This window comes from Bos taurus, chromosome 24 (assembly GCF_002263795.3).
Source record: "Bos taurus isolate L1 Dominette 01449 registration number 42190680 breed Hereford chromosome 24, ARS-UCD2.0, whole genome shotgun sequence".
In the NCBI taxonomy this organism is placed as follows: Eukaryota; Metazoa; Chordata; class Mammalia; order Artiodactyla; family Bovidae; genus Bos; species Bos taurus.
Window position 1 is genome coordinate 29,831,560 of NC_037351.1, and position 20,292 is coordinate 29,851,851.

Consider the following 20,292-nt stretch of genomic DNA (forward strand, 5'->3'; position numbering starts at 1 on the left):
AGAAGAAAAGAGCCTGGAGTGAGTCCTTGGTAAATCCCTAACGTGAGCAAAGAACACAGTGAAAGAAGCCAGAGGCTGGAGCCTAAGAAAGATCTATCAGTGTTGTCTTGTGGGAATCAACAGGATCCTCTGTCTCTGAATCCAAGAGAAGGAGGAAGACGGAAGAAGAAATTGGTCAAGTATGTGAAATGCCACAGAGCAGTTAAATAAAATAAGCACCTGGAAAATGTTCATTGGATTCAAGAGAAAAAAGATCTCCTGGTTACCACAAAGAAATTACTTTTTAGGAGCTCTGTTAGTGAAATCCAGGTAGCAGTGGGTTGAGGGAGAAAGTAGAGAACAAATGAAAACAAATACTCACTTGTTCTTTTGAAGAATTTGCCTTCAAAAAGGAGCAGGGAGAGAGACAGAATCGTTAAGTCATTACGTCAGGGAATCCTGTTTACTGAGACCTACTAGTTCAGGCTCTGCACTCACTGACTTTTACTTTACCCTCAAAATGGCTCTGTAAACTTTGTTTATGGTCAACATTTTAAAAATGAGAAAACCAAGATGTAGAGAAGTTAAATAACTTGCTTTGACCTCATGTGTCAACTGGTAGAGCTAGAAATGGCCTCAAAGCAGGGGGATTGCTAGAAGCAGCTTGAGTTATATGGGGAGATACCTGGAAAGAACTGGTTTGTACATATCTTTTTCCCACTGTATGCTCAGGGAGGTCATGTAGATAACCTCAGTTGGCCACGGTGGAAGGATTTGCACCATGGAAACTGGCAAACCAGGGTTGGTTGATTCGTTTGCTTATTCCTGGAGAATCAGCTGTTAAACACTGACAAGCACAGTCCTGGGTCTCCATCTGATTGACAGCAAAGTCCCAAAGTTGGTTATTAAAAAATAACCAACGTTCCCTGGGTTTTGTGGTTTCAGAACAATATTTATCATCAAGTGAAATAAGTATCTTAGATATATTTTTCCATCCAGAAAATGGAAGACGAACACACGGGCTATTCATTAAAAGGAAACCTGAAGAGTTTATTTTAAAACAGGCTTCACTTTTCAGCTAGTTGAATTTATGATGGAGACTGAATAACAAAACAGCTGTGCCGCTTTATTTTGAAAATCCCTAAATTTCTTTTTCATAACACTACATTTAAAACAGAATGTGTATGCAAATTAAACAAATCTGAAACGACAAATAGCTAATGTGGGAGAAATTGCATCACCCTTCATGGTCAAAGTGCGGGTATAAAAACCTCTCTCTGAAATTCCCTCTGTGAATTTATTTTGGATTGCTATTATGGTACACAGAGCAGGATTTATTTACATACAATTGAGACCGGAAACATGGTTTCTTTAGGTGACAGGGAAGAAATATCCTCTTTAGCTGCATCAAAATAAAGCAGCGTGGCTCATTGTAGAAGGGAAGAAGAACTTTCATCTGGGTTGATTCTTGAACCACCAATGTGTTCCTTTCATCCAGAAGAAGAAATGAAGAAAAGGTTTGTAATTTTGTTAGCCAAAAATTACTTCGCTCTTTCATCTTAAACATTCTGTAGGAAAGCCCACAGGGAATTGCCGATTAAAATGGAAAGAGACTCAAGTAAAAATAGACTTTCAGGAGTTATATGATAGAGCTCATTAAGGCAGTATAAGCCAAAGCCATTCTCAATAAAATTAGGCTCATGCTAGTTTGAATTTATTGTGGAAGTTGCATCAAAGGGCATCCGAGGTGTGTGTATTAGTCAGTATAATAGTAATTACACTTTCATCCAACCCGATTTGCTCCATTCCCGAGCATTCTAGGTCAGTGCATATTTTGATTAGTTAAAACTGGCACTCATACTGGCAGAGGATTAAACATGCCCACAGAAATAGAGAATAGGTGATCCTGAGGGTTTCTTGTTAGCAGAGTCTTAAGTCATACCTGATTTTCCCACAGAGAAAACAATGAATCTGTATTTCTAACCAAAAGAACAGATGCCCAACTTTTCTTTTTTTTTTGTTGTTTTTTCCATAGAAATGATCACAAACATTTTAATCAGCTGTGAGTGATATACTTGTATGCTCTGTCACTGAAAACCATCTACAGGGAACATAGTCATTTGAGCTGAGTAATACAGTAATCAATCGTATAAATTGTCCTACTATCTCACTGAAAATTCCCCGATAAGAGGATTTAGAGGGCAGGAGAGAAGCCAGGAGACTCTAAGGAAACAAGAAACGCCCGTAGACGGCTCACCTCAGAAGTGAGGTTATGACTTGAGTGGCTCTTGCAGGGACTCTGAGAGAGGCAAAGCCTGGTTTGAAGTAGAGAGAACCAGGAAGGGAGGTAGATATTGTGGGGGGAAACCAGAGCCCAGGGGACTCTTTTAGAAACAGCTCACTAATCTGATCAACTCATTTATACTGAGGGGCTAATGAAGGGCCATGAATTACTACATGACTGATTTCAGAAAAAATAATTAGATTTTGTTCCATGTGATCATCAGTGTCTTGGCTTCCATTTGAACCATTTATAGATGATGATCCTGACCACAGCCCATGGTATTTGTTTCAACATCTTTATCTTGTTTGAGTCCTCACAGACTGTCTCTTGAATCTATCCTTGCTGACCTGCATTTGCTTATACATCTTCACCATGGAGTTATTAGTGAAGTGAAAGTGTTAGTCGCTCAGTCGAGTCCGACTCTCTGCAACCCCATGGGCTGCAGCTCACCAGGCTCCTCTGTCCTCCACTATCTTCCAGAGTTTGCTCAAATTCATGTCCATAGAATCTGTGATGCTATCTCATTGTCTCATCCTCTGCTACTCCCTTCTTCTTTTGCCTTCAATATTTCCTAGCATCGGGGTCTTTTCCAGTGAGTCACAATACCTAGAAGGGCACTAAATCTTACATCCCATAAGATTCTACATTCTGTCTCTATGAATTTGATCACTCTAGGTGCCTCATATAAATGGAATTATACAGTGTCTTTTTGCAACTGGTTTATTTCACTTAGCGTAATATCTTCAAAGATACATCTATGCTCCAGGATGTGTCAAGGTTTTCTTGCCTTTTAAGGCTGAATGCTATTCAATGTGTATAATGAATTTTGTTTATCCATTCATCCATCAATAGGCACTTGGGTTGCTTCCACCTTTTGGCTATTCTGAATAATGCTACTATGAACATGAGGGGACAAATATCTCTTCAAGACTGCATTTTCATTTCTTTTCAGTATATACCTAAAATTAAAATTGTTGGATCATATGGTTCAATTCAGTTCAGTCACTCAGTTGTGTCCGACTCTTTGGGACTCCAAGGACTGCAGCACACCAGGCTTCCCTGTCCATCACCAACTCCTGGAGCTTTCTAAAACTCATGTCCATCAATTCAGTGATTCCATCCAACCATCTCATCCTCTATTGTCCCCTTCACCTCCTGCCCTCAATCTTTCCCTGCATCAGGGTCTTTTCCAATGAGTCAGTTCTTCTCATCAGGTGGTCAGAGAATTGAAGTTTCAGCTTCAGCATCAGTCCTTCCAATGAATATTCAGGACTGATTTCCTTTAGGATGGACTGGTTGGATCTCCTTGCAGTCCAAAGGACTCTCAAGAGTCTTCTCAGACACCACGGTTCAAAAGCATCAATTCTTAGGCATTCAGCTCTCTTTATGTTCCAACTCTCACATCCATACATGACTACTGGAAAAACTTATATAGCTTTGACTATACAGACCTTTTTTGGCAGAGTAATATCTCTGCTTTTTAATGTGCTGTCTAGGTTGGTCATAGCTTTTCTTCCAAGGAACAAACATCTTTTAATTTCATGGCTGCAGTCACCATCTGCAGTGATTTTGGAGCCCCCCAAAATAAAGTCTGTTGCTGTTTCCATTGTTTCCCCATATATTTGCCATGATGTGATGGCTCCAGATGCCATGATCTTAGTTTTCTGAGTTTTAAGCCTATTTTTCACTCTCCTCTTTCACTTTCATCAAAAGGCTCTTTAGTTCTTCTTCACTTTCTGCCATAAGGCTGGTGTCATCTGTATATCTGAGGTTATTGATATTTCTTCCAGCAATCTTGGATCCAGCATGTGCTTCATCTGGCCCAGCATTTTGCATGATGTGCTCTGCATATAAATTAAATAAGCAAGGTGACAATGTTCGGCCTTGATGCACTGTTTTCCCAGTTTGGAGCCAGTCTGTTTTTCCATGTACAGTTCTAACTGTTGCTTCTTGACCTGCATACAGATTTCTCAGGAGGCAGGTAAGATGGTCTAGTATTCCCATCTCTTGAAAAATTTTCCACAGTTCATTGTGATCATATGGTACCCTATAAGATTTTAACTTAGGCAGAAAAAATTATTAGATTTATAGGATTTCCTAGGCTTCACAGTTATTTGTTTGCTTATTTGGTTTTCTTCCCTCTCTCTTGCTTTTTTCTAGATTAGCCCTGTCCAGTAGAAATACAATTCAAACCATAGATATAAATTCAAACTTTTGAATAGCCACATTTTAAAGAGTAAAAGGAAATGCTACTGCTACTGCTAAGTCGCTTCAGTCGTGTCTGACTCTGTGTGACCCCATAGACAGCAGCCCACCAGGCTCCCCCGTCCCTGGGATCCTCCAGGCAAGAACACTGGAGTGGGTTGCCATTTCCTTCCCCAATGCATGAAAGTGAAAAGTGAAAGTGAAGTCGCTCAGTCGTGTCCGACTCTTAGCGACCCCATGGACTACAGCCTACCAGGCTCCTCTGTCCATGGGATTTTCCAGGCAAGAGTACTGGAGTGGGGTGCCATTGCCTTCTCTGGTAAAAGGAAATAGATGAGATTAATTTAAGAATATATTATTTAACTTAGTATATTAATAATGTTAGCATTTGAAAATGTAATCAATATTAAAATTATAAATGTAATGTTAGAAACTATGCATTTGCCAGGCATACAATGAAAATTAATAGATCATATGATACAAAAGTTAAGGAAAAATGTAGTCCCACCAAAAAAACAAAGTGTGTTTAATAGAAAACTGTTGTACACTGCTTTGATTTAATTTTTATGTTATAGTTGATTTTCAATGTTGTGTTAGTTTCTGCTATATAGCAAAGTGTATTGGTTATACAGAAATCCAATCTTTTTTAGATTCTTTTCCCATAGGTCATTACAAAATATTGAGAAGAGCTCCTTGTGCTATACAGTAGGTCATTATTATTAGTGTTACCTATTTTATATATACTAGTGTGTTTTTGTCAATACCAGTCTCTTAATTTGGGTTAAAACTCAACATCCAGAAAACTAAGATCATGTCATCCAGTCCCGTCACTTCATTGCAAATAGGTGGGGAAACAATGGAAACAGTGACAGACTTTATTTTCTTGGGCTTCAAAATCACTGCAGATGGTGACTGCAGCCATGAAATTAAAAGATACTTGCTCCTTGGAAGAAAAGCTATGACCAACCTAGACAGCATATTAAAAAGCAGAGACATTACTTTACCAACAAAGGTCTGTCTAGTCAAAGCCATGGTTTTTCCAATGGTCTAGTATGGATGTTAGAGTTGGACCATAAAGAAAACTGAGTGCCAAAGAATTGATGCTTTTGAACTGTGGTGTGGAAAAGACTCTTGAGAGTCCCTTGGACTGCAAGGAGATGAAACCAGGCAATTCTAAAGGAAATCAGTCCTGAATATTCATTGGAAGGACTGATTCTGAAGCTGAAACTCCAGTACTCTGGCCACCTAATGCAAAGAGCTGACCCATTGGAAAAGACCCTGATGCTGGGAAAGACTGAAGGCAGGAGGAGAAGGGGACAACAGAGGATGAGATGGTTGGATGGCATCACCGACTTGATGGACGTGAGTTTGAGAAAGCTCCGGGAGTTGGTGATGGACAGGGAGGCCTGGCATGCTGCAGTTCATAGGGTTGCAAAGAGTTAGACACAACTGAGAATCTGAACCGTCTCCCAATTTATTCCCTTATCCTTTCCCCACCTCATAACCATAAGTTTGTTTTCTACATCTGTTTTGTAAAGAAATTCATTTGTACCATTGTTTAGATTCCACTTATGTAAGTGATATCATATGATATTTGCCTTTCTCCATCTGCCTCATTTTACTCAGTATGACAATCTCTGCACCCATCCATGTTGCTGCAAGTGGCATTATTTTGTTCTTTTTAATGGCTGAGTAATATTCCCTTGTATATATGTACCACATCTCTTTCATCCATTCCTCCATTAGTGAACATTTAGGTTGCTTCCTTGCCATGACTATTGTAAATAGTGCTTCAATAGCACTGTGGCACATGTATCTTTTTGAATTATGGTTTCCTCCAGATATATGCCCAAGAGTGGGATTGCAGGCTCATATGGTAGGTTTATTCTTAGTTTTTTAAGGAACCTCCATACTGTTTTTCATAGTGGTTGTACAAGTTTACATTCCCATCAACAGTGTAGGAGGCTTTCCTTTTCTCCACACACTCTCCAGCATATATTGTTTGTAGATTTGTTGATGATGGCCATTTTGACTGTTGTTAGGGGATGCCTCATTGTAGTTTTGATTTGCATTTCTCTAATAGTGATGTTGAGCATCTTTTCATTCAGCTTTAAGTTAGAATTCAGGTTAATTAAAATTTACAATTCACTTCCTAAGTTGTACTAAGCACACAGCAGGTGTTCAATAGCCATATGTGGCCGGGGCGACCACAGAAGACAGTGCAGAGCAGAGCATTTCATCATCATGGAAATTCTGCTGGACAGCTCAGTGTAGCCTTATCACCTGGTGCTAGTAAGTGCTGAATATGTATTTGTTGGGTGAGCTCCTAAATGTACTTAGCAAGCTCTCCATTGTTGAATGTGTTCCATCTACCAAGCACTGTCATGGCACTGGGGTCTCACTGAGTGAGCCTGTATCAGCAGCAAGCCCTGTCCTGGAATGCCTGTGCAGAGACTAAGATTCTTGCTGGTGCTAGGTTCTATTTGTTTGGTTTCTGAACTAGGTTTTTGGATGAAATGGGAAAATGTATTGAAAACAAAGACAAAGGTTGCTTGTATGGTTCTCTTTTGTCCCTGGGACCTCCCACGGACCTGAAAGAAGTCATTATTGGTTCAGCAAATGAAGAAACAAGTGGCCTTGTTAAATTATCACACACTGAAAATGGCTCTGTGAGTTAATGAAGGAAGGAGGTCCCTGAGAGTGATGGAAGGAATTGTAAGGGGAGGGCAGGAGAGAACTGGAAAAGTGGAAACACACAGAAGAAGGATATGAGAACCTTACACAATGCATTTGAAGTACAGAGGATTGACTCTAGCCAACCTGGATCCATGAGCACTTCCTTATCCATAAATTAAAGCACAGATTTCATTAGTTCTGCATATAAATTTCTGCATCCTAATTCCATTTGGAAGTGAAGTCATTCGTTTATTCATTCATTTGTTGAAGAACTATTAAAAGAATATTTATTATTTATGACTCTGAGTTAAGGGCAAAGCACTGGAGCTGTATTTCAGTTGGAGAGAAATCTCACACTTAAAAAAAAAAATTATTTGTTTTGATTGTTTGGGGGAAGTACAGGGGGTGGGATGGTATTTTCTGAATTTTGCCTTCAGGTCCATGATAGATGAATCTTGATTACCTTTCGGTTCAGTTCAGTCTCTCAGTCCTGTCGAACTCTTTGTGACTCCATGAACTGCAGCACACCAGGCCTGTCCATCACCAACTCCTGGAGTTTACCCAAACCCATGTCCATTGAGTCGATGATGCAATCCAACCATCTCATCCTCTGTCGTCCCCTTCTCCTCCTGCCCTCAATCTTTCCCAGCATCAGGGTCTTTTCAAATGAGTCAGCTCTTCGCATCAGGTGGCCAAAGTATTGGAGTTTCAGCTTCAACATCAGTCCTGGGTTTTCAGGACTGATCTCCTTTAGGATGGACTGGTTGGATCTCCTTGCAGTCAAAGGGACTCTCAAGAGTCTTCTTCAACACCACAGATCAAAACCATCAATTCTTCATTGCTCAGCTTTCTTTATAGTCCAGCTCTCACATCCATACATGACTACTGGAAAAACCATAGCCTTGACTAGATGGACCTTTGTTGGCAAAGTAATGTCTCTTCTTTTTAATATGCTAACTAGGTTGGTCATAACTTTCTTTCCAAGGAGTAAGCGTCTTTTAATCTCATGGCTGCAGTCACCATCTGCAGTGATTTGGGAGCCCAAAAAAATAAAGTCAGCCACTGTTTCCACTGTTTCCCCATCTATCTGCCATGAAGTGATGGGACCAGATGCCATGATCTTCGTTTTCTGAATGTTGAGCTTTAAGCCAACTTTCTGACTCTCCTCTTTCACTTTCATCAAGAGGCTCTTTAGTTCTTCTTCACTTTCTGCCATAAGGGTGGTGTCATCTGCATATCTGAGGTGATTGATATTTCTCCCGGGAATCTTGATTCCAGCTTGTGCTTCATCCAGCCCAGCGTTTCTCATGATGTACTCTGCATATGAGTTAAATAAGCAGGGTGACAATATACAGCCTTGACATACTCCTTTTCCTATTTGGAACCAGTCTGTTGTTCCATGTCCAGTTCTAACTGTTGCTTCCTGACCTGCATACAGATTTCTCAAGACACAGGTCAGGTGGTCTGGTGTTCCCATCTCTTTCAGAATTTTCATTTATTGTGATCCACACAGTCAAAGGTTTTGGCATAGTCAATAAAGCAGAAATAAATGTTTTTCTGGAACTCTCTTGCTTTTTTGATGATCCAGCAGATGGCAATTTGATCTCTGGTTCCTCTGCCTTTTCTAAATCCAGCTTGAACATCTGGAAGTTCATGGTTCACGGATTGCTGAAGCCTGGCTTGGAGAATTTTGAGCATTACCTTACTAGCGTGTGAGATGAGTGCAATTGTGCGGTAGTTTGAGCGTTCTTTGGCATTGCCTTTCTTTGGGATTGGAATGAAAACTGACCTTTTCCAGTCCTGTGGCCACTGCTGAGTTTTTCAAATTTGCTGACATGTTGAGTGCAGCACTTTCTCAGCATCATCTTTTAGGATTTGAAATAGCTCAGCTGGGAATCCATCACCTCCACTAGCTTTCTTCATAGTGATGCTTCCTAAGGCCCACTTGACTTCACATTCCAGGATGTCTGGTTCTAGGTGAGTGATCACACCATTGTAATTAACTGGGTCGTGAAGATCTTTTTTGTACACTTCTTCTGTGTATTCTTGCCACCTCTTCTTAATCTCTTCTGCTTCTGTTAGGTCCATACCGTTTCTGTCCTTTATTGAGCCATCTTTGCATGAAATGTTTGCATTGATTGCCTTGGAATGAGTCTATTTGCCTAAAGAGATAACAAATATTATAATACCTTTTCAGGTCACTGCAACATTTAAAACAAAGTGCAAAAATCAGTATTTCTTTGATAATTCTGTCTTTATGGTGCTTGTTGATTTTCAGCGTTCTGCTGTTACCTTCTAAATGCATGTAAATACAAGGAAAAAAATAGTTTTAATAAACAATTCCTCTCCTGCCTGCCTCTGTGGGGTTGCAAATGGGAGTCCACATTTAGAAATAATTGGGGGATTCAACTGAAAAGAGATGCAGGATGTCATTAACATTTATCTCACACCTTTAACACGATTCTCTGTTGCATCTCTTTTAATTGCAATCAAGCACATTTATCAGAAAATTTTTTTTTTTTTTTTTGCCGTTAGTATAGGGGCCTCTGCACTTTAGAAAATAATAGGATATGAGTGACAGTCTCTCATGGAATGTTCAATTTTTTTTTTAATTGCAAAATGAACCTAACAAGTGTTTGCATGCTTTCCCAGGGTCTGCTATAGCCAGGCCTTCTCAGCAGCAACGAACAGTAGTGGTCATTGTTTGCTAGAGGACAGCTGTGTGTTGACTTCCTGGGAATTAGAAGAGAATTTGTGAAAAGCCAAGTGATAGCATTCAAAATATCCTTAATCAGCATGTTTATAGAATAATCAGTATAAACCAAAAAAAAATTGCCCCATATTAAAAATATGTAACTCATACTTAATTTATATATAACTATTGTTGGTTTTTTTAGTATTAAATGACAGGTATTACAAAATCATGACAGTGGTTCAGTTAAAATAATTTTGGACCTAAAATACCCAATACATAAATGGTTATGATTAAATCAGAGGATGATGTTTTTGATTGTTGAATATATTAGAGAGTTTCTCTTTCTTCTTCCTTTCCTTATCTTGATTCAAATGTACAGTATTTTTTAAAGGTAAAATGTAAATGCATTCCTAGAATTCAGTTTACCTTTCTGGTGTTTATCAAGGAAATAAGAAAAAATCATTTTCCTCTTCCACATTTGAAAAATAAAACAGAAATAATCAAATGATTACTTTTTAACTCCATAGCAGAAGTCTTTAAATAACAACTTACTGACACATCTGGATTAGATCCTGGTTTCACACTGAAGAACCAATAATGTCCTATTCTTAGTATTCTAATTATAACCACAATCTGTGAATTTCAGTGAATTTTTCAGGAAACATGCAAACTTGGCAGTAAAGTTATTGAGAGATTGTAAAAGTCAGTCAAAGACTAAATGATCTGAAAGATGGATTTCATTATTCCTGTTTTGAAGTAACATGATTGTTGGCAGAAATAGATGCCCCTGATCAGCTTGCATTGTTAATCTTTTCTCTCCAGAAGATTTGGAGAATCTTTTGTACCCAGATTCAATACAGTAGGATCCCATGCAGTATAAATTAGATGTCATATTCTTTCTACTAACAAAGTATCAAATGTAGCATTGTCACTCATGAGACAGTGTCAACAGAAGATATTTGTTCTAAGTGAAAAATAAGAGATTTACACTTAAGATAGAAGACAGGATTAAACTTTTGGTTCATCTTTGCTGATATTAATAGAAATGTAAACACCAAGGCTAAGACGTGACTAGTTTCTATTTTTTAGAGAACTTGTATGAATAGTGTAACACGTGCAGACCTGAGAGGTACTGCATGGTCAGTTCCGATGACCGCAAGAAAGTGAGGATAATGTTAAAGTGAGGAGCTGAGGTTAAGAGGAGCTCTCTATTTTGGATAACTTAAATTTGAGATCACTGTTACCTACCCAAGCTAAGACACTTGTTGATGATCTACTGCAATCATCCAGGTAAAAAATGATAGCCTGAACTGGGGAAGGGACAATGAGGCTGGAGAAGTGGGTGGATTTAAGAAAAGTCTGAAGAAAGAATAGACAGCACGTGGTTATTAATAGCAAGTGAGGGTGAGGGATTTGAGAGGAATTCCAAGGATGACTGAGGGCACTAGTCCTGGAGAGTGAGCACTGGGCCAGGAGCATGATTACAAGAGGAGGACTTCAGACTGGAGGAGGCACAGTTTTATTGCTTGGGGAGACCTACAGGCATGTGCACTGAGCACGTTCTTATTTCAGCCTGAGGCTCAGGTGAGAGACACAGTTTAGACATGTGGGGGGTCAGTGATATAAACGTAGTTATCATCAGTGCTAACAGAGTGGATGAGATTACTCCAAGAAAGTCTGTAGGTCAAAAGCATAAAGAGTCTGTATTTCGGATGAAAATAAAAGGCTTGTTGTGGATCATGCTATTTAGCAAAACAATCCCAAAGATGCACAGAAGGGAGGGAATGGTGTGAACACCCTTCCAACTCAGGTACATTATTTTATGAGACTAGCTCTTTTCCAGCTAGAATTTATGATGAGGGAGGGACTGCCCTGGCAGACTAGCACTTAGGACTCCATGATTCCAATGCTGGGGGTGCAGGTTCGATCCCCAGTTGGGGGACTGAGATCCTGTATGCCACATGGTGTGGCCAAAAAATAAAGGAAAAAAGAAGAACTTAAAACAAGGGAATATTGGACATCAGTGCAAGTCTCACAGTCAAGGAGGAAAACACCTAGCCATAGAACAAGGCAATAAAGAATTCAGAAATTGAGACTTTGATCTTGAATTCTTAGGTAATTACATACACAGTGTCAGTGTGAATGCAGATTGGGGCAATCACTATGAAAAAACAGTATAGAGCTTCCTCAGAAATTGAAAATAGAACCACCATATAGTCCAGCAATCACTCTTCTGGGTATTTACCCAAAAGAATTGAAATCAGGATCTCAGATATCTGCTCTCCCATGTTCATGGCAGCATTACTCACCATAGCCAAGATGTGGAGACAACCTAAATGGCCATTCACAGATGAATGGATAAAGAAAATGTGGTATATGCATACAGTGGAATGCTATTCAGCCTTTAAAAAGAAGGAGATTCTGCAACAGACAACAAGATGAAGCTTGAGGATTTTGTGCTAAGTGAAATAGCAGAAACACAAAATATTACATGATCCACTTATATGAGGTACCTAAGATAGTCAAAGTCATAGAATCAAAGCATGAAATGGTGGTCACTGGAAGCTGAGGGCGGGGGAAATAAGAGTTATTAATCTCCAGGCATTAAATTTCGGTCAAGCGAGATGCTTTCCAGTCCTGCAGTACAACACTGTACCTATAGTCAACAATAACGTATTGTACACTTAAAAATCTGTTAAGAGAGCAGATCATTGTATTTCCAGATGCTGTCTGGCTGGGTGATTGTCTTCGAGGCAGATGTCAACAGAAGACAAGCCAGAAGGGATGGATGCACAGCCCTGTGCTGGGGGCTCTGATGAAGGGTGCCAGTTATTAAAACAAGCCTAGTTCTTTTAACTCCCAAATCAGAGAACTCTCACTGCTCCACGGCTGCTGCTCTAGAATTGTGTAAGATCCGTGTTTGGGAGGAAGTCCAGAGATGACCTGCTGCTAATTTTTCATTTTACAAATGAATTAAATAAAGCCCCAAGAGAGTAACTTGTTAAAAGTCACACACCTGCTTTTGGATGCAGTCTGCTGACATTCAGAGCATCCCTGTTGGACTCCGACACTGTGTGTGGGACCCCCGACACTCTGTGTGGGACCCTTTTCGAAGGAAGTGAAACTGCTTTTGCATATGCCCTCTGCATGCCTTGCAGTTGAATCTACTCCAAAGTTAAGGTTAAGAGTGCAAGCTCTAGTCTTCAATGACCAGGGCTGGAATCCAGCCTCTGTCCCTTGGGAGTCATATGACCTTACTCTCTCTCAATTTAGTCTCCTTATATGCAAAATGGAGATAATAATAGAGGACTAAGGGAGAAAATACCTGTCAAGTCCCTAATGTCTAGCTTATGCTGTGATCACAATACATTTTAGGAGTCATTTCATCACTTTTAATATTACTTTTTATTGCTTGCCTCTGTCTTTTAGCATCTGGGATGTAAATGTTAATAACACCCAGAGGTTTATTTTTCTGGCATGTAATGTGCATGAAACAAATATTTGTTGAGAGAATGACAAAAGAAGAAAAGATAGTGAAGGAGAAAGGTTACAGCATTCGAAGATCTTTCCTCATTGTCTGGTTGACATTCTGAAACATGGAAAAGTACCAGGTATTTTTATTATGACTTTTACCCCTTTTCTGACCTGTGAAATATGCAGCAGTGCTTTTAAGAGAACATAGGAAAGCTCAAGAAGGAAGGTGTGTGTCTCCATGTATTTTAAGCAGGGCAGACCTTGTGCAGGTTTGCCATTGTTTTTACCGCTAAAAGCTTCCTGCGCCTTTTAGCATCCTCACAGCCAGCATCTCTGTGTTCTAGTCAGGGGTTCAGAGTACAAAGTGCTTTCCCTTAATGAGCTTGCATGTGGGACTGACACCTGACACAATGATTTCTATCACAGAGGAGGCTTCTGTAGATGGTGGCATAAGGGTTAGGAGCCTGCACTCTGTGGCTGGATCCCCCTAGTTTTGGATCCAACACTTGGCAGCTTTGTGAGCTCGACAAGTTCTCTGAGCTGTGCTTTCACCTGTAAAGGGGGAATAAGCATCTAGTACTTACCAGGTCAGGTCAAGGAACAAATGAGTTTTCATCCATCAGTGCCTAGGCTGGCATGCTCTTTGCTCCTGGCTTTGCCCGCATCCCAAATGAGCAATAACTACTAAAGTTCAGAATAGGATCATCCTAAACACAGAGAGATGAGGTCATCAAGGTTAAAGAAGGAATGGGACTTTGTCAAACACAAGGAAGAGAGTTGGCTCTTTCAGACTTAGGACTAGAAATGAACGTGGCCTTGTATAGGGAAAATAGTGGCCTTGTATAGGGAGTTGCACATAAGCAGTGATCTTATTTTAATGAGCACTGGATGAGTGCAGCGTTAGATGAGATCTGGTAACAGTGAGAAGCAAAGAGAGGTTTAGAGGAGGAGATTAGCATGAGCAAAACAATTTCTTACATGATTAATTTGGTAAATAAATATTAGGGTGGAGATTGAAATTAGGGTATCAGTTTGGAGACCACTGCAATAGTCTAGACTTTGATGTGCTCAGGCTCTTGGCGGGATTGATGGGGGGGCTCATATAAAAGAGAATGAGTGTTGAGATGTAGAAAGAAAAGATCAGAAGGTGATTGTCTGGAGACGGGTGTGGGGAGGAGATGAGGGGGAATGTCAGGTTTGCAAGCCTGACTGGCGGAGAAGTCTGTATAATAGACACACACATGCAAGTTCAGAGGGACCTGTGGTTTGGGGGAAAGGATTACGAGTTTCTTTCAAGTCTGGTTGCATTTGATCCAACAATAGAACACCCATATGGAAGCTAGAATTTGGAGAAGCAGAGTTGAAGTTCAGGAGAGGTCAGAGCTAAGCTTGTGTATATACTTGGGACTGAATCAAGTACAGGGGAGAGTGAGAGACAGGAGAGGGGGTGAAATTTCTGCGAGATGGCCTGGCAGGAGTGAGGCGGGGTAAGATGCCAGCAAGAGACAGCAGTGACCATCAGGGGAGGCGATGTATATGACAGCACTTATGGGGGCACGGCTGAAGAAATAGAACATAAATAGGAAAAATTTGGTGACTGCCCCGTTTCCTAGAATCCCAAAGCCAAAATGGACACATTTTGTAGGTGAGGAATTAGGGCTCAGCAAAGCGGAGTTCGGTGGTTTCCCCTGGGATGGTTGCAGAGTCAGACGTGCCCCTTTTCAGCACTCTTCTCGTTTTCCAGGCTGCTGCTTGGGCTCTTCCTGTCTCTCAGTGCCTCACTGCATATGGTTAGATCTGTACTCTGTTTTACACAAAGCATACTGTAAAGTGGGCTTCCCTGCTAGCTCAGTTGGTAAAGAATCTGCCTGCAACATAGGAGACCCCAGTTCGATTCCTGGGTCAGGAAGATCCGCTGGAGAAGGGATAGGCTACCCATTCCAGTTGTTCTTGGGCTTCCCTGATGGCTCAGATTGTAAAGAACCTGCCTGCAATGCAAAGACCTGAGTTCGATCCTTGGATTGGGAAGATCCTGTGGAGAAGGGAGCAGCTCCCCACTCCAGTATTTTAGCCTGGAGAATTCCATGGACTGTGTAATCCATGGGGTCGCAAAGACTTGGACACACCTGAGCGACTTTCACTTTCATACTGTAAATTGCTGGGGCTTCTGCAAGGGGAGCCCACACTCAGCCAAGGGCAGAGCACAGAAGCTGCGTCGGCTAGAGCGGGGCTCCTGGAAAGGAGTGCTCTGTACACACATGGATATTTGCTCTTGCCCTACTTCTCTATTTCATGTGTATTTCCTTTAGTTAACTAATCTTGCAATATTTAGAAAACGAAATAAACAGTTTACCCATTCACTCCTTATTTTTGCATACATTTTAATTAAACAAATATTTATAATTGGTCTTCCCTGGTGGGTTCAGTGGTAAAGAACCCACCCGCAATGCTGGAGACACAGGTTCGATCCCTGGGTCAGGCAGATCCCCTGGAGAAGGAAATGGCAACCCACTCCAGTATTTTTGCCTAAAGAATCCCATGGACAGAGGAGCCTGGCAGGCTACAGTTCAGAGGTTACAAAAGAGTCATACACAGCTGAGCGACTGAACACGAATATTGTTTCCCAAAAGATATTGAAATGACATACTGTTTTATATGAAGGAGACTGTAAATCTCAACTGCGTTTATAGCCCAATGATCGCAATAATTATAAGCCACATCATTTAAAAATTGAAGTAGCTGTTTTTGAAAGTGCATAAAAGTGATGTCCCATGTCTGAACCATTTGCACCACTTAGCATAATTTTATGGAAAGGATAGCCACTTGCGATCTTAACCTTCTTATGAATTTCTTATGAAGTCATAGAAATCTTAATACCTTTCTAATGTTCTTCTTGAAGGAAACAATTTGGGAAATGCCAAGGACAAAAACATAGGAAGCATTTAACATAAACTGGAAATCATTAATACTTAATGGAGAAGCATAAGCCATTCTGAGGCATTTTAAAGCAGCTATTAAAATCATCCCTTCCAGGAGGTGTTAAAAAACAAAATCCATCCGAGTAAATTTGCAGATCTAATTGGCTTTATTAAACAATTCAGGAATTGGGCAACATTCCATGTAGCAAGTTGAGAGGAGCTCTGAGGGAGCTGTACAAGATGGAAGGGTTGTTTAGGCAGAAAGAGGAAGGGATAAGGAAGGATCAGATTACAGCATCTTCCTTTGGTGGATGAAAAGGGTCTCTGTGGCTAATTACGTCATCAGTGCTGACCAGAAAATTCCCAACTGACCGGTTAGGATTACATTCCTGGGGGAAATTCAAGCTACAATTAGGTTAAGTCTTAAGTTTCTGCTTGGTGACATGGGCTTAGCATGAGTGAATCCATTTTGGATTTGTTTCTTTTTTACCAGAGGCTAGGAAGTTCTTCAAAACTAGTGCTGTCTTACTCAAAGAAAGACTTAATGGAAATAGAAACCATAAAGCCCAAGGCTTAGAAGAAAGTGGGATTGAGATTCAAATGACTTCATTTTAAATGCTATTTGTCATCACAGATTTCCACTAAGTTTGCTTCCACACCTGGCTTCCCATGGGGCCATTGGGTCAGCGGTTCTTCTGTGTTGTTTATCGTTTGCTGATAGGGAGGGGTGCCCTTTCAGGGTTTCTTCAATTTCAGAGCTGCAAAAACCGGTTCTGAAAATAGTTGGCAGTATCAGTTGGCCAAATATATTTGCTGAAACCCCTTTTGTTTTGAACCAGGGAGGCCCAAGATCAAGAAAGACTTGGGTTAACTTAAGGTTAACACAATCACAGGTTTCTTCTTTTTTTTTTTTCTTGGTACTATATATTTTATTTTTATTTATTTTTTAATATAAATTTATTTATTTTAATTGGAGGCTAATTACTTTACAATATTGTATTGGTTTTGCCATACATCAACATGAATATGCCACAGGTGTACATGTGTTCCCCATCCTGAACCCCTCTCCCACTTCCCTTCCCATACCATCCCTCTGGGTCATCCCAGTGCACCAGCCCCGAGCATCCTGTATCATGCATTGAACCTGGACTGGCTATTCATTTCACATATAATATTATACATGTTTCAAAGCCATTCTCCCAAATCATCCCACCCTCGCCCTTTCCCACAGAGTCCAAAAGACTGTTCTCTATACAGGTTTCTTCTTTTGCAAACTTCTAAGACTCTCATCACTTTCTGGCTTCTTCTCTCTTCTGTTACTGTATTCTCTTGCTGACCATGCCAGTGGTCTCAAACCCCCTTCCTGAGTGGTAACAGCCCACACAACCCTCCAGAGTTTTCTCTGTGCTGAGGTTCAGGGGATGGAGGGAAAGAATACTGAATTGCTAGACTTGGAGGCTGAATTCTGGAGCCAAATTCAGTTCTAACTCTAGTGTATTCATCCTGGGAAAGCTCCCTAAACTTACTCTCTTTCTCCTTCTGCTTCTATTCTTTTTAATTATCTTTTGATTTTTATCAAAGTAATGCGTACTTAAAGTATCAAGTGCAATAAAAGTTTTTTGAACTAGCTTCCTTAAATGAGTTCCCTGACTGAGTAACTCTCTCCCTTTCCTAGATATAATCTACTGACTGATGCTTCCAGCCAGCTGGCCACCAGGGTCTCACCTGCTGTCCCCTGAGCCCACCTGTAACTTCTGATCCCACCAGTAAGGGTGAATATGGACCAAGATTAGTTGTATTTGTCCCCATTGTATCTGTTAATATAACTATTTAATTCTAAGTTATATAAAACCAATGACATACAGATACATAAAACAGTTGCTATTTCTATGAAGCTGTTTTGGTAAGACTCAAAGTTGAGTTACTAAAAATAAAATGCTACAGAATCAGGTGTGAAAATAAAATGGTAAAATATTAGGAAAAAACTCAAATCTAAAAGGATTTTGCTTTGTGTCTTTCAGTTCTCAATCCACTTTAATGGGACTGAAACTAGGAAATGTAGATGATAATGATGATAGGTGCAGTTTATGTAAAAAAGAAATACATTGTTTTATTCCATAAGCAGAAGTCCAGGTCATGCTCCAAGGGATTCTTCTGGTATTAGATTAGATGAGGTTCACATAAAGTGCTCAGCATAATGTCTAATATTTAACAAGAATTCAGTACAGGTTAGCTGTTATTGTGGTTCAGTTCAGTTCAGTTCAGTCACTCAGTTGTGTCTGACTCTTTGCGACCGCATGAATCGCAACACGCCAGGCTCCCTGTCCATCACCAATTCCTGGAGTTCACCCAAACTCATGTGCATCAAGTTGGTGATGCCATCCAGCCATCTCATCCTCTGTCGTCCCCTTCTCCTCCTGCCCCCAATCCCTCCCAGCATCAGGGTCTTTTCCAATGAGTCAACTCTTCGCATGAGATGGCCAAAGTATTGGAGTTTCAGCTTCAGCATCAGTCCTTCCAATGAACACCCAGGATTGGTCTCCTTTAGGATGGACTGCTTGGATCTCCTTGCAGTCCAAGGGACTCTCAAGAGTCTTCTCCAACACCACAGTTCAAAAACATCAATTCTTCGGTGCTCAGCTTTCTTTACAGTCCAACTCTCACATCCATACATGACTACTGGAAAAACCATAGCCTTGCCTAGATGGACCTTTGTTGGCAAAGTAATGTCTCTGCTTTTTAATATGCTGTCTAGGTTGGTCATAATTTTCCTTCTAAGGAGTAAGCGTCTTTTAATTTCATGGCTGCAGTCACCATCTGCAGTGATTTTGGAGCCCCAAAAAATAAAGTCAGCCACTGTTTCCACTGTTTCCCCATCTATTTCCCATGAAGTGATGGGACCAGATGCCATGATCTTTGTTTTCTGAATATTGAGCTTTAAGCCAACTTTCTGACTGTCCTCTTTCATTTTCATCAAGAGGCTCTTTAGTTCTACACTTTCTGCCATAAAGGTGGTGTCATCTGCATATCTGAGGTTATTGATATTTCTCCCAGCAACCTTGATTCCAGCTTGTGCTTCATTGAGCCCAGCGTTTCTCATGATGTACTCTGCATAGAAGTTAAATAAGCAGGGTGACAATATACAGCCTTGACGTACTCCTTTTCCTATTTGGAACCAGTATGTTGTTCCATCAGTCTGTGATGAGTGAAAGCCAAACTAGAACATCAAAGTATATCCTGCCCAGAAATATAATCTTATTATTAGGCCCCAGGGTCAGGTTTCCTGAGACCCTTGAGAAGTTGGGAGACAATAGTTTCCTGGGGCTTGAAAGAAGGGCATGGAAAATTACTATTCAGTGGCTATAGAGTTTCAGTTATGCAGGATGAAAAAGTTCTAGAGATATGCTCAGCTTACAGTCAACATACCATTCAGTATATTTTAAAATTTACTGAGGATAGATCTAATGTGTTTTTTTCCTACAATTAATAAAAAAAGAAAAAAGAAACTGGCAGATGACCTTGGCATAGCCTTTCTAGTTGAGCCATCACAGAGATGGGGAAAGAGGCCACCATGTCCACGTTTTTAAAGGAAATGACTTGATTATCATAAACCTGAGGGCTTAGAGGCAATACCTGATGAGAACCATTTCTCATGCAATCAGTAAACTGCTTAGCAGAATATCATAAGAGATAAAGAAGCAACTGCATTTGACTCTTTGAATAGCCATTTTTTCCACTTCAATTTAATTTCCTTCCCTGGTTACGTGACAGATTACATCAACAATGAGATGTGCCGGATAAAATCAATTTTGAATGAGGGAAGATTTTGAGTCCTAGCCTAAACAATATTGTTATCACCAAGCCACGCAAGTGTGACCTTAATCATGCTATTGTTACATGGGTGAATCAGTAAATAGAGAGTTTCAATCGCATCAAAGTGAGCCGAAGCAGTGGATTACATATCAAGTTCCAACCCTTGAGGATCAGTTGTACCAGAAGACCTATAACTTATTGATGAGCTATACAAATGACTTATAAATGCCTTCATCCAAAATGCAGAA

At 40.3% G+C, this 20,292-nt stretch overlaps 1 protein-coding gene across 6 annotated transcripts in view; it reads left to right on the top strand.

Annotated features, from left to right (window-relative positions):
- Positions 1 to 20,292, top strand: part of CHST9 (carbohydrate sulfotransferase 9) — a 284,326-nt gene that overhangs the window by 142,747 nt on the left and 121,287 nt on the right. The window contains exon 1 of one of the 6 annotated variants that reach the window (XM_005224068.5): positions 17,916 to 18,003. The exons of 4 other annotated variants lie outside the window; for them this stretch is intronic. The gene's annotated coding sequence lies outside the window, so the exon portion shown is untranslated. Of the gene's footprint in view, positions 1 to 17,915; positions 18,004 to 20,292 lie in introns of those variants that run through there. One more of the 6 variants, XM_005224067.5, reaches the window with a different exon arrangement.